This window comes from Salmo salar, chromosome ssa20 (genome assembly GCF_905237065.1).
Source record: "Salmo salar chromosome ssa20, Ssal_v3.1, whole genome shotgun sequence".
NCBI lineage: Eukaryota > Metazoa > Chordata > Actinopteri > Salmoniformes > Salmonidae > Salmo > Salmo salar.
In genome coordinates this window covers 29,648,292-29,666,414 of record NC_059461.1, presented here as the reverse complement: position 1 = coordinate 29,666,414, position 18,123 = coordinate 29,648,292, and the positions used below count along the sequence as shown (strand labels likewise).

At 44.7% G+C, this 18,123-nt stretch overlaps 1 pseudogene; it reads right to left on the bottom strand.

Moving 5' to 3' along the window:
• Positions 1 to 1,557: 1,557 nt before the first annotated feature.
• Positions 1,558 to 15,539, bottom strand: LOC106580384 (tuftelin-interacting protein 11-like; annotated as a pseudogene).
• Between the last annotated feature and the right edge of the window lie 2,584 nt (positions 15,540 to 18,123).

Here is an 18,123-nt window from a genome sequence, read left to right as displayed (position 1 = left end):
ATTATCTTGGAAAATTAGAAATGCTCACTAACAGGGAATAATAAGCTTTTTGTGCATATGGAAAATTTCAGAAATCTTTTATTTTAGCTCGTGAAACAAACACTTTACATGTTGCATTTATATTTTTCCTCAGTAAAAAATATTATTTGTGCCACAGTGGTAGGTATACACAAGGGTTTCAGTCAGCAAAAATGCTTATCTGGAATTTTCAGTTAACTATTTAAACTCTCTCCCTGTACAAAGACCACTCCTCTGTCGATGTAGATGATGATACGTCCAAAGGTGTACAGCGGTTTGCCCTCGTGGCGTTTGGCAACCAGCGGCATGAAGACAATGTTGTTCTCCTCAGCCTTGGTCTGGATAAGGTCTTTGAAGTTGGTGGACAGGCTGGCACCGATGCATCGCTCTCAGCATCCTGACTCTCTTGCAAAGCCTCGTACTGGAAGTCCTTACAACGCTCTGTGTGTGTGTGATGCGCTATGTTCTCACTCGCACTGGGCTGCATGTACCCCCCCCCCCACCTACAGGAGAACGAGAAGGGTGAGTATCATACTGTGGACCCCAGGAAGAGTAGCAGATGATTTTGCAGCAGCTAATGGTGATCCTAATAAATACTAACCTATACAAAGGTCAGTTCTCAGTTCATGTTGTCTTGTGCTGTGTGTGTGTGTGTATGTGTAATACTAACCTAGGCTAGAGAAGACAGCGCGATTCATGATGTCCATAGCTTCATTGTCTCAGGATGGTAAGTTGGTGGTTGAAGGTATTCCTCTAGTGGTGTGGGGGCTGTGCTTTGGCAAAGTGGATGGGGTTGGCCTGGTTGGCCCTGTCCAGGGGTATCGTCGGATGGGGCCACAGTGTCTCCTGACCCCTCCAGGTCTCCAGTATTTATGCTGCAGTAGTTTGTGTCGGGGGGCTAGGGTCAGTCTGTTATATCTGGAGTATTTCTCCTGTCTTATCTGGTGTCCTGTGTGAATTTAAGTATGCTCTCTCTAATTCTCTCTCTCTCGGAGGACCTGAGCCCTAAGACCATGCCTCAGGACTACCTGGTCTGATGACTCCTTGCTGTCCCCAGTCCACCTGGCCGTGCTGCTGCTCCAGTTTCAACTGTTCTGCCTAGGGCTATGGAACCCTGACCTGTTCACAGGACATGCTACCTGTCCCAGACCTGCTGTTTTCAACTCTCTAGAGACAGCAGTAGAGATACTCTGAATGATCGGCTATGAAAAGCCAGCTGACATTTACTCCTGAGGTGCTGACCTGTTGCACCCTCTACAACCACTGTGATTATTACTTGACCCTGCTGGTCATCTATGAACATTTGAACATCTTGGCCATGTTCTGTTATAATCTCCACCCTGCACAGCCAGAAGAGGACTGGCCACCCCTCATAGCCTGGTTCTTCTCTAGGTTTCTTCCTAGGTTCTGGCCTTTCTAGGGAGTTTTTCCTAGCGACCGTGCTTCTACACTTGCATTGCTTGCTGTTTTGGGTTTTAGGCTGGGTTTTTGTACAGCACTTTGACATCAGCTGATGTAAGAATGGCATTATAAATACATTTAATTGATTGATTCATTGAACTTGTCCTTTATGAGTGGCTGAGCCAGAACAGCATCACTGAACATGGACTTCCAGCCCAGGTACCACTTAGTAATCTCCTCATAGTTAGGACTGTTACCGAGCCACGGAAACGGCACCTACACACACAAAAAAACAGTTATCTGCATTTACACTATTTTAGGTCTAAGCAACAGCAAAGGTAATCAGAAATGAGTAAGTCAATTCTTATTAAGCACAACCTATGTGCTTTCTCACTCTACCGGTTCAAAGTTTTAAAAGACCTACTCTTTCAAAGGTTTTTCTTTATTTTTACTATTTTCTACATTGTAGAATACTATTGAAGACATCAAAACAATGAAATAACACACGGAATCATGTAGTAACCAAAACAGTGTTAAACAAATCAACATTTTATATTTGAGATTCTTCAAATAGCAACCCTTTGCCTTGATGACAGCTTTGTAGATTATCGGCATTCTCTCAACCAGCTTCACCTGTAATGCTTTTCCAACAGTCTTGAAGGAGTTCCCACATATGCTGAGCACTTGTTGGCTGCTTTTCCTTCACTCTGCGGTCCGACTCATCCCAAAGCATCTCAATTTGGTTGAGGTTGGATGATCGTGGAGCCCAGGTCATCTGATGCAGCACTCCATCACTCTCCTCCTTGGTAAATTGCCCTTACACAGCCTGGAGGTGGGCCATTGTCCTGTTAAAAAAAAACAAATGAAAGTCCCACTAAGCCCAAACCAGATGGGATGGCGTATCACTGCAGAATGATGTGGTAGCCATGCTGGTTAAGTGTGCCTTGGATTCCAAATAAATCACAGACAGTGTCACCAGCAAAGCACCCCCACACCATAACACCTCCTCCTCCATGCTTTACGGTGGGAAATACACGTGGAAATCATCCGTTCACCCACACCGCGTCTCACTCCAGACCAAAGGACACATTTACACCGGTCTAATGTCCATTGCTTGAGTTTCTTGACCCAAGCAAGTCTTTTCTTATCATTGGTGTCCTTTAGTAGTGGTTTCTTTGCAGCAATTCGACCATGAAGGCCTGATTCACACTGTCTCCTCTGAACAGTTAATGTGTCTGTTACTTGAACTCTAAAGCATTTATTTGGGCTGCAATTTCTGAGGTTGGTGACTCTAATGAACTTATCCTCTGCAGCAGAGGTAACTCTCGGTCTTCCTTTCCTGTGGCGGTCCTCATGAGAGTCAGTTTCATCATAGCACTTGATGGTTTTTGCGACTGCACTTGAAGAAACATTCAAAGTTCTTGAAATGTTCCGTATTGACTGACCTTCATGTCTTAAAGTAATGATGGACTGTCGTTTCGCTTTGCTTATTTGAGCTGTTCTTGCCATAATATGGACTTGGTCTTTTACCAAATAGGGCTATCTTCTGTATACCCCTACCATCTTATCACAACACAACTGAATGGCTCAAACGCATTAAGAAGGAAAGAAATTACACAAATTAAGGATGAGGCGGCAGAGCCGTCACTTGGGTGCCAGCGCTGCAGTGCATTGGCCAGTTTACTGCGGATGGGCGGGTACAGAGGCATGGATGGGCATGGTGTCCGTCAGGGGGTTCCAGCTATCCACCTATCACAGAGGTGTGGGGTTAGTGGAGATCGAAAGGGTGTGTTCATGATGTTTAGGGTTCTGGGTAGAAAAGAGCAGACACTCTGAGCTACCCTACCAAGACCAAGCTACTACTACTTTAAGGTTCTGAAAGGTTTATCCATTTTTTTTCAACAGACAGCTTGGCACCATGACATGAGTCTTCATATTTGTATCACTGGTATAGTGCTGATGTTTGTCTGTGGGATTGTACCTCTCTCTGGAGCCTGGGGAAGATGAGTTGTTCCAGGATGTGGTTTAGTATCCAGAGGGACAGCAGAGGGGCCCATACCTCCACACAGTCCACCATGGGTCCTACCATACGAGGCTGCCACCCCGACACAAACACACTCGCAGCACTGGGATCCACACCTCCCACAGCAGCCTGTAAACACACACACACACTGATATGTTTGCCACTTGCCTACTGGGGACACACAAACACCTCTGAGGTGTGACATGGTATTGACTTACCTGTGGTAGGGGTCCATGTGTGCTTCAGGGGCGTTGGCGTGGTGTAGCTGACCTGACTCCTGGATGGCTCGCCACTGACCCACCTCCTCCAGACCATATGAACTATCCTACAGACAAACAGCAGGAGTCAGTGGAGGAAACTAGGAGTACATGTGAGTGTTTCTAGCACTTGGTGGTGCCTCCACAACTGAAGGTGGAGCAAACAAGGGAGTGTGTGTGTACTTTGAGAGGGTCCCATGTGTATAGTTTCTCTCTGATAAGTGGATGTACTACAACCGCAGCCTGATATCCCAAACCTTATACTCCTCTCAGAACTCACTCTGTAGGGTCGCAAAGATACCAGCACACTCCTAGAGAGAAAGAGAGAGAGAAAAGGGTATACCACAAGGTTCAATACTGGGACCACTGTTATTCTCCATCTTCAACAATGACCTGCCCTGAGAGAGCACAAATACTTGTGTGTGTGTATACCGGCAAGCTGGGTCCCACCCCGGGTGCAGTCTCTCCACTCTGAAAGCGATCCACCAGCTGCAGTACTCAAATCAAATCAAAGTTTATTTGTCACGTGCGCCGAACACAACAGGTGTAGACCTTACAGTGAAATGCTTACTCACAGGCTCTAACCAATAGTGCAAAAAAGGTATTTGGTGAACAATAGGTAGGTAAAGAAATAAAACAACAGTAAAAAGACAGACTATATACATTAGCGAGGCTATAAAAGTACATACAGACACCGTTTAGTCAGGCTGATTGAGGGAGTATGTACATGTAGATATGGTTAAAGTGACTATGCATATATGATGAACAGAGAGTAGCAGTAGCTTAAAAGAGGGGTTGGTGGGTGGGACACAATGCAGATAGCCCGGTTAGCGGGAGCACTGGTTGGTCGGCCGAATTGAGGTAGTATGTACAGTTAAAGTGACATGTATAGTTAAAGTGACAATGCATATATGATAAACAGAGAGTAGCAGCAGCGTAAAAAGAGGGGTTGGGGGGGCACACAATGCAAGTAGTCCGGGTAGCCATTTGATTACCTGTTCAGGAGTCTTATGGCTTAGGGGTAAAAACTGTTGAGAAGCCTTTTTGTCCTAGACTTGGCACTCCGGTACCGCTTGCCATGCGGTAGTAGAGAGAACAGTCTATGACTGGGGTGGCTGGGGTCTTTGACAATTTTTAGGGCCTTCCTCTGACACGTACTGCTTACAGCCTCTGGATGGCGTCTCGTTTCGACCCCAGCCTCATCTGCAGACAGGAGCTCTCGTGGCTCAGAGTCACCACCACGCTGCAGACGCCGTGAAGACTACAGACAATTGGACAGACGGGAATATATAGTTAGTTTATACGAGTTTCTGAGCTCTCGGGAAATAGGGTTATAGCAATGGGTGAGATGTGTGGTACTGGGTTAAAAGTTTTTGTTTCTTAATCTAACCACATTGTCCGATTTCAAAAAGGCTTTACAGCGAAAGCAAAACATTAGATTATGTCAGGAGAGTACATAGACACAAATAATCACACCGCCATTTTCCAAGCAAGCATATATGTCACATAAACCCAAACCACAGCTAAATGCAGCACTAACCTTTGATGATCTTCATCAGATGACACGCCTAGGACATTATGTTATACAATACATGCATGTTTTGTTCAATCTAGTTCATATTTATATCAAAAACCAGCTTTTTACATTAGCATGTTATATTATGTTCAGAACTAGCATACCCACCAAAAACTTCCGGTGAATTTACTAAATTACTCATGATAAACGTTGACAAAATACATAACAATTATTTTAAGAATTATAGATACAGAACACCTTTATGCAATCGCGGTGTCAGATTTTAAAATAGCTTTTCGGTGAAAGCACATTTTGCAATATTCTGAGTACATAGCTCGGCCATCACGGCTAGCTATTTTGACACCCACCAAGTTTGGGGCTCACTAAACTCAGAATTACTATTAGAAAAATTGGATTACCTTTGCTGTTCTTCGTCAGAATGCACTACCAGGACTTCTACTTCAACAACAAATGTTGTTTTGGTTCCAAATAATCCATAGTTATATTCAAATAGCTCTGTTTTGTTCGTGCGTTCAGGTCACTATCCGAAGGGTGACGCGCGAGCGCATTTCGTGACAAAAAATTTCAAAATATTCCATTACCGTACTTAGAAGCATGTCAAACGCTGTTTAAAATCCATTTTTATGCTATTTTTCTCGTAAAATAGCGATAATTATCCAACCGGCAACGTTGTATTCATTCAAAGGCTGAAAGAAAAAAATGAGTAGTCTCGTGAACACGCATCTCAGTCTCACTGTCCCCAGGCTGACCACTTACAAATTCTGCTGCTGTTCTTTGCCCAGAGACAGCAGACAACACATTCCACTTTCTGGCGGCTTTAGAGAGCCAATGGAAGCCTTAGAAAATGTCACGTTACAGCACAGATGCTGTATTTTCGATAGAGATGCAACAGAAGGACAACAAATTCTCAGACAGGGCACTTCCTGTATGGAATCTTCTCAGGCTTTGGCCTGCTATATGAGTTCTGTTATACTCACAGACACCTTTCAAACAGTTTTAGAAACTTTAGAGTGTTTTATATCCAAATCTACTAATTAGATGCATATTCTAGTTTCTGGGCAGGAGTAGTAACCAGATTAAATCGGGTATGTCTTTTATCCGGCCGTGAAAATACTGCCCCCTATCCCAAAGAAGTTAAAGGGTCAGGGGTTAGAGGTCACCTGTAGTTTGTCTTGTTCCGTCAGGTCGGTCAGTAGTTGCAGGTTGTGTTCCAGCTCTGGCAGGGCAAATCCAGACGTCTTCTGCTCACGTGCGGCTACGCTCATTGGAGCCTCCTCTGGTACACTGAGTTTGTTAGTCATCTGACTGTAGCTGTAATACACCTTCTGTTCCCTGCCTGTCATATCTATCACCTAGAGAGAGGGGGAGATAAAAACAGCAATTCACATGTTGAAATCTGTTTCTGGATACTTAAATGAGCAACTATGCATGTGTGTTTGTGCGCGTGTTCCCCCTCACCTTGACCTGAGCCAGTTCTCCAGCTGGTGTCGGTGTGGTCCGTTCAGCTCTTCTACAGTCCTGTAGGAATACTTTGTTTTTTTCTTCCCTCCCCCACCCACAGGATCCCTACGCCACTGAGCTAGCTCCTTCTGGAACTCCTAGAATAAAAAGGGGGGGGTGAAAGTATGGTAAGGCATACATCATTAACCCAGATACATGTTACGTTACAGCCTTATTCTAAAATTGACTAAATAAAAACATCCTCAGCAATCTACACACAATATCCCTTGATGACAAAGCGAAAACAGGTTTAGAAATTTTTGCAAATGTATTAAAAATGAAAAACAGAAACACCTTATTTACATAAGTACTCAGACCCTTTGCTACGAGACTCGAAATTAAGCTCAGGTGCATCCTGTTTCCCCTGATCATCCTTGAGATGTTTCTACAACTTGATTGGAGTCCACCTGTGGTAAATTCTATTTATTGGACATGATTTGGAAAGGCACACACCGGTCTATATAATGTCCCACAGTTGACAGTGCATGTCAGAGCAAAAACTAAGCCATGAGGTCGAAGGAATTGTCCGTAGAGCTCAGACAGGATTGTGTCGAGGCAAAGATTTGGGGAAGGGTACCAAAACATTTCTGTAGCATTGAAGGTCCCCACGAACACAGTGGCCTCCATCAATCTTAAATGGAAGAAGTTTGGAACCACCAAGACTCTTCCTAGAGCTGGCCACCTGACCAAACTAAGCAATCAGGGGAGTAGTGCCTTGGTCAGGGAGGTGACCAAGAACCTGATGGTCACTTTGCCAGAGCTCCTCTGTGGAGATGAGAGAACCTTCCAGAAGGACAACCATCTCTGCAGAACTCCACCAATGAGGCCTTTATGGTAGAGTGGCCAGACGGAAGCCACTCCTCAGTAAAAGGCACATGACAGCCCGCTTGGAGTTTGCAAAAAGGCACCAAAAGACTCTCAGACAATGAGAAACAAGATTCTCTGGTCTGATGAAACCAAGATTGAACACTTTGGCCTGAATGCCATGCGTCACATCTGGAGGAAACCTGGTACCATCCCTAAGGTGAAGCATGCCGTGTGGATGTTTTTCAGCGGCAGGGACTGGGAGACTTAGTCAGGATCTAGGCAAAGATGAACAGAGCTCCCGAGTGGCACATCGGTCTAAGGCACTGCATCTCAGTGCAAGAGGCGTCACTACAGTCCCTGTTTCGAATCCAGGCTGTATCACATCCAGCTGTGATTGGGAGTCCCATAGGGCGGCGCACAATTGGCCCAGGTTTGGTCGGGGTAGGCTGTCATTGTAAATAAGTATTTGTTCTGAACTGACTTGCCTAGTTAAATAAAGGTAAAACATTTTTTTAAGCACAGCGAGATCCTTGATGAAAACTTGCTCCAGAGCACTCAGGACGTCAGATCTTCCATCAGGACAACAACCCTAAGCACACAGCCAAGAAAACGCAGGAGTGGCTTCGGGACAAGTCTCTGAATGTCCTTGAGTGGCCCAGCCAGAGTCCAGACTCAAACCCGATGGAACATCTCTGGAGAGACCTGAAAATAGCTGTGCAGCGACACTCCCCATCCAACCTGAGAGCTTGAGAGGATCTATAGAAAATAATGGGAGAAACTCCCCAAATGCAGGTGTGCCAAACTTGTAGCGTCATACCCAAGAAGACTCAAGGCTGTAATCACTGCCAAAGGTGCTTCAACAAAGTACTGAGCAAGGGGTCTGAATACTTATGTACAATGTGATATTTCCAGTTTGCTTATTTGAGCTGTTCTTGCCATAATATGGACTTGGTCTTTTACCAAATAGGGCCATCTTCTGTATACCTCCCTACCTTGTCACAACACAACTGATTGGGTCAAACGCATGCAGAAAGAAATTCCACAGAGACAACCATCTCTGCAGCACTCCACCAATCAGACCTTAATAGTAGAACGGCCAGACGGAAGAAGACTCAAGGCTGTAATCGCTGCCAAAGGTGCTTCAACAAAGTACTGAGTAAAGGGTCTGAATACCTATGTACAATGTGATTTATTTATATTTTTTTCAAAAAAAATGTTTTTGCTTATTCATTGTGTGTGTAGATTGAGGGGGGAAAAACTATTTATACGTTTAGAATCAGGCTGTAACGTAACAAAATGTGAAAAAAGTCAAGGGGTCTGAATACTTTCCAAAGGCACTGTATATGTAAAAAAAGTGAAATTGTGAGAGTATTAAGTAAATGCATTTTTGATTTCACTGTACTTCCTTTGTGAATTCATGCAACATATTTTGACATGCTATATAATTTGACCACATCAGGTGCATTTGTTACAATAATAATCCATATAAAGTACAGTCATTTCTTAAATGAGAGGTACTGTAAAAGTGAAACCATTGTTGAAATACTATAAAAGACTGAGATAATTGGAAATCAAATGAGAGATGGCTGATCTTGTGGTTTGAAGATTTGGCACATGCTGCATTTCGCAGAGAGCACATTTTTAGAGACATGTGGGCCTTTTTATACAGAAAGTACTGAATAGCTCATCAGATATAGCTTCCAAAAACCAATCTTATAGGATTTTTGGGAGGATTTAAGACCTACTTTAAAAAGGCAAACACATGCCATTCCGATGTACATCCAAATCCAACCCCTCTGTTGTTTTGGCAGTGGATACTTTTCAGCTTGCCTATCGGCATCTCACAGCCCCCTCATACCCCATCGCACAACAGGTTGAGGTCAAGAGGGGTTTCTTTGCCATGATGCCATCAATAGGTTCCCAAATACGAATGGAGCAATAGACGGCACCCAAAACGATTTAAACTATGTGAACAGAAAAGGCTTCCACTCTTTATGTGCAGGTGATAGGTTATGTGATGCGCTAAAGACCCTGCTGAAAGTGGTGGCCAGGTGGAACACACGACTCGTTCATTCTGCTGAACAGTAATGTTAGCCTATACGCCTACAGGAGGGAGCTGTTGAGGATGGATGGCTTATTGGTCAGTGTTGTTTACTCATTTGAAGTATACTGCTCAAAAAAATAAAGGGAACACTTAAACAACACAATGTAACTCCAAGTCAATCACACTTCTGTGAAATCAAACTGTCCACTTAGAAAGCAACACTGATTGACAATAAATTTCACATGCTGTTGTGCAAATGGAATAGACAACAGATGGAAATTATAGGCAATTAGCAAGACACCCCCAATAAAGGAGTGGTTCTGCAGGTGGGGACCACAGACCACTTCTCAGTTCCTATGCTTCCTGGCTGATGTTTTGGTCACTTTTGAATGCTGGCGGTGCTTTCACTCTAGTGGTAACATGAGACGGAGTCTACAACCCACACAAGTGGCTCAGGTAGTGCAGCTCATCCAGGATGGCACATCAATGCGAGCTGTGGCAAGAAGGTTTGCTGTGTCTGTCAGCGTAGTGTCCAGAGCATGGAGGCGCTACCAGGAGACAGGCCAGTACATCAGATGTGGAGGAGGCCGTAGGAGGGCAACAACCCAGCAGCAGGACCGCTACCTCCGTCTTTGTGCAAGGAGGAGCAGGAGAAGCACTGCCAGAGCCCTGCAAAATGACCTCCAGCAGGCCACAAATGTGCATGTGTCTGCTCAAACGGTCAGAAACAGACTTCATGAGGGTGGTATGAGGGCCCGACGTCCACAGGTGGGGGTTGTGCTTACAGCCCAACACCGCGCAGGACGTTTGGCATTTGCCAGAGAACACCAAGATTGGCAAATTCGCCACTGGCACCCTGTGCTCTTCACAGATGAAAGCAGGTTCACACTGAGCACGTGACAGACGTGACAGAGTCTGGAGACGCCGTGGAGAACGTTCTGCTGCCTGCAACATCCTCCAGCATGACCGGTTTGGCGGTGGGTCAGTCATGGTGTGGGGTGGCATTTCTTTGGGGGGCCGCACAGCCCTCCATGTGCTCGCCAGAGGTAGCCTGACTGCCATTAGGTACCGAGATGAGATCCTCAGACCCCTTGTGAGACCATATTCTGGTGCGGTTGGCCCTGGGTTCCTCCTAATGCAAGACAATGTGGCTGGAGTGTGTCAGCAGTTCCTGCAAGAGGAAGGCATTGATGCTATGGACTGGCCCGCCCGTTCCCCAGACCTGAATCCAATTGAGCACATCTGGGACATCATGTCTCGCTCCATCCACCAACGCCACGTTGCACCACAGACTGTCCAGGAGTTGGCGGATGCTTTAGTCCAGGTCTGGGAGGAGATCCCTGAGGAGACCATCCGCCACCTCATCAGGAGCATGCCCAGGCGTTGTAGGGAGGTCATACAGGCACGTGGAGGCCACACACACTACTGAGCCTCATTTTGACTTGTTTTAAGGACATTACATCAAAGTTGGATCAGCCTGTAGTGTGGTTTTCCACTTTAATTTTGAGTGTGACTCTAAATCCAGACCTCCATGGGTTGATAAATTGGATTTTCATTCATTATTTTTGTGTGATTTTGTTGTCAGCACATTCAACTATGTAAAGAAAAAAGTATTTAATAATATTATTTCTTTCATTCAGATCTAGGATGTGTTGTTTAAGTGTTCCCTTTATTTTTTTGAGCAGTGTATATTTACCATTGCTAAAGCAACTTAATTGTCCTAATGGTCCTCTCTTTGTAGCTATGTTTTTATTTTTCATGGTCAAGCTCAACTGAGCGAGCCAAATAAAACCTTTTGGTTGTACTCAATCTCTGACACTAGCACCTTTATTTCACTCTCAAAAAAATAAACAATGTATTAGCTTTTTTTGGTTGCGCCGTTGTATTTCATGGTACGGTGTTGTATATTTCCCACAAGCTTTAAAGGGATGATTGACCATATATGGTTAATTGGGGACTTTCGAAATGCAAAAAGCCAAAGTTGTGTGTGAGCACTTAGTCTGAGAACAATTGGTATTTATCAATGGTTATCTCTTACCAGTGTGCATATGACCAGTGTTTGATAAATCACACTTTTTCAATGCGTATGACCATTCTAAATTCCATTCATAAGTAGTATTTTAGAATAGTTTCTACATGTTGGACAGTAGGCCTATCTAGTCACGGCAGTTGACACAAAATGATAAACTGTTGCTCACGTCCCTCTTTCTCCCCCTGTAGGGCTGAACTAAAAAGGATTGGATAAGTGTAAACACTATGATAAGAGTTCCTATCTTTCTCAGAGCAACTGACGGCTGTGGTAAAGACAGACTCCCCAGCAGCAGGCTGTGACCCAGGGCCTGAGGAAGGGGAACTGGCCCCTGAAGCCCCAACGGCCCGCCAGAGTCTGTGTGTTATGGTCTAGGCTCCTTCTTTTCCTGTGTAACAGCTCATTACCAGCTTGTCATGCTTTTACTGCTGTTGGAATCACTACAGGTACACACACTCTCTCTCAAAAGACACAGCTTCACAGTTTATCCTGGCCCACTCTAGATCCCCACGGAGCAGTGTGGTGTGTAATGACACTGTATTCCATACTATATGTCATATAAACTGTATTCCTGTCTAGATCCCTATGGAGCTGTGCAGTGTGTACGACCCTTTGTTCTCCTAAGGGGAGTTGGCGGTACTGAGACAGCTTGACTTCACCGTGCTGACTGAAAATGAGGTAGGTTTGTTGTGTGTGGGGAAGTAATACAGAAGACAATGTGGGTCTCTGCAGATGGACTAATGAAGTACTGTTGTATTCAGCTGAGCTGTGTCGAGGCCAACTCTTTTCTACCTGATGCATTGTGGGAAGGCTCTGTAAAACAGCCTGCTGTAGAGAAACGCTGCCTTTACTGACTATCATAGGAAACAGCTTTGCTAGTATACAGGACAGGTCTGTGTGCGCACACATACATGTGAAACCTTGCCTTTAAACAATTGTCTTTTTCTTCAGGATGTTTCATAGAGAACTCAAGATATATACAGTAGAAATCAAGTGAGCTTCATATGATCCACTGTCTCTGGAGGTGTTTGAACCTCCCTCAGTCAGGCTGTGTGTGTGTGTGTATAAGGAGTGGCAATTCCCATGCCCAGCCAGACGTCTTCAATTACACTGGCCTCATCGCTTTCAATCCCAGCAGCCTAAAAAGACTCCCACAATCAACCTTGGCTGAGGTGCCAGAGCCCCAATATCAACACTGCCCCGATCATACAGAGGGAACCACAGCGCTGAGAGGGGAGGGGTGGAGGATGAAGTAATTACTGAGTGGATGATGGAGAGACAATGATGATGTAGTCTATGGTTTCCAGTTCATTAAAATAAAAGGATTGTGGGATACTGGACATCCTGTTAGCTAAGTTGGATTTCTATAGTCCGACTCTCAGGCTGCTGTGTGTAAGTGCTGTATAACTTGTGTTTATTCATCTGTGGAATATAAATAAATACACACACACACACACACACACACACACACACACACACACACACACACACACACACACACACACACACACACACACACACACACACACACTCCATTCGGAAAGTATTCAGACCTCTTCCCTTTTCCACATTTTGTTACTTTGCTTCCGGTTTCCCCTGATCAACCCTGAGATGTTTCTACAACTTGATTGGAGTCCGCCTGTGGTAAATTCAATTAACTGGACATGATTTGGAGAAGCACCCGCCTGTCTATGTAAGGTCCCACAGTTGACAGTGCATGTCAGTGCAAAAAACAATTCATGAGGTTGAAGGAATTGTCTGTAGAGCTCCGAGACAGGATTGTGTCGAGGCAGAGATCTGGGGAAGGGTACCAAGAAATGTCCGCAGCATTGAAGATCACCAAGAACACAGCCTCCATCATTCTTAAATGGAAGAAGTTTGAAACCACCAAGACTCTTCCTAGAGCTGGCCGCCCGGCCAAACTAAGCAATCGGGAGAGAAGGGCCTTGGTCAGGGAGGTGACCAAGAACCCGATGGTCACTCTGACAGAGCTCTAGAGTTCCTCTGTGGAGATGGGAGAACCTTCCAGAAGGACAACCATTTCTGCAGCACTCCACCAATCTCTGCAGCACTCCACCAATCAGGCCTTTATGGTAGAATGGCCAGATGGAAGCCACTCCCCAGTAAAAGGAACATGACAGCCCACTTGGAATTTGCCATAAGGCACGAAAGGACTCTCAGACCATGAGAAACAAGATTTTCTGGTCTGATAAAACCAAGATTGAACTCTTTGGCCTGAATGACAAGTGTCACATCTGGAGGAAACCTGGTACCATCCCTAAGGTGAAGACGGATGGCAGCATCATGTTGTTGGGATGTTTTTCAGCAGCAGGGACTGGGAGACTAGTCAGGATCGAGGGAAAGATGAATGGAGCAAAATACTTGATGAACAGCCAAAAAGACTTGAGGCTGTAATCGCTGCCTAAGGTGCTTCAACAAAGTATGGAGTAAAGGGTCTGAATACCTATGTAAATGTGATTTTGCAAACATTTAAAAAAACAATTGTTTTGCTTTGTCATTATGGGGTATTGTGTGTGGATTGATGTGGATTGTTTTTTTTAAAATACATTTTGGAATAAGGCTGTAATGCAACAAAAAGTGGAAAAAGTAAAGGGGTCTGAATACTTTCTGAATGCACAGTATGTATGAAATGTTAAAAAAAAAATACATTTTCATATTTTGGTTCAGTTGTAAGAATTATAAACTATAAAAATAAAGAGAGTCGCACACTCCATATATAAATTACTGGGAGTTTATGAAGTGCGCAACTCTTTTTATAGTTTATTTGCCATTAGTCAGCACCTCGACATAAAATAATTTTTCTGGGTGTGCTCCAGCTCATGTTTTTTATTCAGTTTAAGAATTAACATTCAGTTATATGCCATCTGTTACTAAATCAAACAACGCAGTAAGATTAAAAAAACACAGGTTTATTTAGAGTCAATGGAATTACATGTTTAATGTTGAATAAACCCTGATGGCACAGTGATGCCAAAACATTGGTGATAAAGACCAACTAAGTTTAGCCCTCTCCCAATATCAGTAAAGAACCCAGATAAAAGAGAATGGTACAGTGGTACACTTCTATATTCTTTCTCCTTGTTTTTCCCTTTCATCCTCTACAGCCATCTGCTCTCAGGATTCTGATCCAGCTGAATCAACAGCCCCTTTAATATGCTACTGCCTTGTCTGTCCTATGGCTTTTCTTTGGTTATTTGTTCTGTTAATCCCTTAAATTTTTTTTTGAAGTAAAATAAAAAAGGTCCTTCCCTCTCAGTCCTCCCTCTCTGACAGATGTTCCGTTAGCTAGCATCTCACCCTCTGCTGTGGTCAGGGTTAGTTTTGCTTGGTCGATGGTTATCAAGGATTGGTCATCACTGGTGATCCGTTCACTTCTGACCCTGGCTTATCATTGACCATCTCACTGTCTGATTTGTTTCCGTCAGATTCCAAACCTCCATTTTGTGTCAGACTCTCCTCTATACTGGTTCAGTTTCCTCAGTAACCATCAATTCTGCCTCTCCATCCTCTGTCCCTGTGTGCTGCTCAGCCTCTGGGGCAGCTCGGTCTTCATCTCCCTCACTGGATTCTCCAAAAGCGCCACTCTCTACTGCTGACCCCTCTACTACTGAGCCCTCCTCTACGTTCTCCTCAGTGGGCTCCTGTTGATGGCAGTCCACTGTCTGTTTGTTGGCTGGGTTCTCATCGTGACCTGCCTCTACTGAGAGCACCTCGCTGTTGGTCTCCTGGACTGCCACAGCCTCCTCTCCTTTAGATGTCCCCTCTGCTTCTTCTTCGTTCACTGTTTCTGTGCGTGTGTTTTCTGGTTTGGCGTTAGCTGCCTCTCTCTGTTCCATCAGCTTCTGTTTGAACTCCAGAAGCCTCTCACTAAGAGACCAGAACGCGCCTATGTTTAGATTCATGTCTACTATTACACGTGCGCACACACACTGTGGGATGGTAGGGGTGTGGTGCTTCTCTTCCGTGTTAACTGTGGCTTGGTGTCCTGATGCCTGTGACCAGGGCCAGCTGCTCCAGAGTGGTCTCAGGTGAGGGAGAAACAGACTGACCCTGTGGAAAGAGGAGACAGACAGAAGGGGTCTTATTGGTCACCTCTTCCAGACCTTATTTCATACACAAAAAGAGAATAGAATAGTCTGTTATTACCTCAGCTGTGAGCGCGTCCCCGCCTTTCCTCAGAGAGCGCTCCACACGCACTGCCTGCTGGGTAATGGAGTGCAGAAATTCGTAGCTGTAGCGTCTCTGGGGGTGGTCCTCACCATACTGAGAGAAACAACAGGGTCACACACACACACACACACACACACTCACACACACACACACACACACACACACACACACACACACACACACACACACACACACACACACACACACACACACACACACACACACACACACACAGTGTGATAGGTACTGACCAGGCTGGTGAAAGCAGACAGAGCCTCTTTCTCATGGTTCATGACAGAACGATAGTCTCCCACTCCGCACATCCATTGGGCCAACAGATGCTGACTGAAGAAAGGGTATGTGAAGTGATTGAATAGTTAGTTGGTTGGTTGATTGGTTATCACACTCCAGCCTGGTAGGTGGCGGTAATGCACCTAATACTGGTATGCATACTGCCATAAAACAATGAAGTAGACTAAAATGAACAGCTACTAAGCCATGTTGATGAAACACATAAGAAAATGTATTTCGTGTTCACCTCTATGATAAAAAAAATCATGTCATGACATTCCTAGGCGATGCAGTGATTTGGTATGAAAGAAAGGGAGACTCTCGCCCTATACATAATGCTCTGTGTTGTTTCTCTCTGCATGCGCCACTTAATTGTGCCCTTATTCCAATGGGGACTTTTCTCTCTCTCTCTCTCTCTCTCTCTCTCTTCCTTCCTTCCTTGCTTGCTTGTGCACACACACACACACACACACACACACACACACACACACACACACACACACACACACACACACACACACACACACACACACACACACACACACACACACACACACACACACACAGATAGTGTGATAGGTACTGACCAGGCTGGTGAAAGCAGACAGAGCCTCTTTCTCATGGTTCATGACAGAACGATAGTCTCCCACTCCGCACATCCATTGGGCCAACAGATGCTGACTGAAGAAAGGGGAGGTGAAGTGATTGAATAGTTAGTTGGTTGGTTGATTGGTTAATTGATTGATAGGTAAATTGTGAGAATGATTTGAGTGATAGATACCTCAGAGCGGTGTGCACGTCGGTGGGGCCAAAGAAGGAAGTATTGATTTTGAGCGAGCTCTGTAGGAACTGCCCTGCCTGTTCATTTGGCAAAACCAAACCTAGACAGCTCTGAGAGAGAGAGAGAGAGAGAGAGTTAATCCCCTCAAGCAGAGTAGAGGTCTTGGAGTTGGGGGTGTAGCAGTGTGGGGAGGGTAGGTATAGCAGAATCCTGTCCAGTATAAAGCTATATTTGTGGGTTTGGAGAGTAGCAGACTTACATCTAGTGTAGCAGTGTAGGGGTGGTCTTCTCCATGGACTGTGAGCGTCAGGAGACGTGCTCTGAACAGACACCTCTGAGCTAGAGTAGACTCTCCTCCAGCGAACACATACACCGCCAACAGAGCCTACAGGATACACATAGCTCATTCACTTAGCTAGGGATTACTCAGATTACAAATAAATAAGGTAAACAAAGGCTAACTTGTTTATTGGTGTTTTGATTTCCTCCAACTTGTGGGTGGTGGTTTAAATGAGAGTAGTGGATGACAATGTGGTACTTACGTATTGTTGGATAGTGTTGGGGTGGTCAAAGCCCAGGACCCTCTCACTGATGACCACAGACTTGAGCTGGACACTGCGGGCCTGGTAGTTGTGGGTGAGGGTAGAGGCACAGGATAATAGTTACAAAGCCCTACAAGCCTACGCCTTAAACTTGAGGCCATAATTGGAGGTGTGTGGACTAGAGGTCGACCGATTAAATCAGCATGGCCGATTAATTAGGGCCGATTTCAAGTTTTCATAAGAAATCGCTAATCGGCATTTTTGGACACCGATTATGGCCAATTACATTGCATTCCACGTGGAAACTGCGTGGCAGGCTGACCACCTGTTAAGCTAGTGCAGCAAGGAGCCAAGGTAATTTGCTAGCTAGCATTAAACTTATCTTAGAAAAAACAATCAATCTTCACATAATCACTAGTTAACTACACATAGTTGATGATATTACTAGGTTAACTAGTTTGTCCTGCATTGCATATAATCAATGCTGTGCCTGTTAATTTATCATCGAATCACAGCCTACTTCGCCAAATGGGTGATGATTTAACAAGGCGCAGTCGTGAAAAAAGCACAATCGTTGCACGAATGTACCTAACCATTAACATCTTTTGCCTTTCTTAAATCAATACACAGAAGTAAAAATTTTTAAACCTAGATATTTAGTTTAAATAATTAATTTTAGCAGGCAATATTAACTAGGGAAAT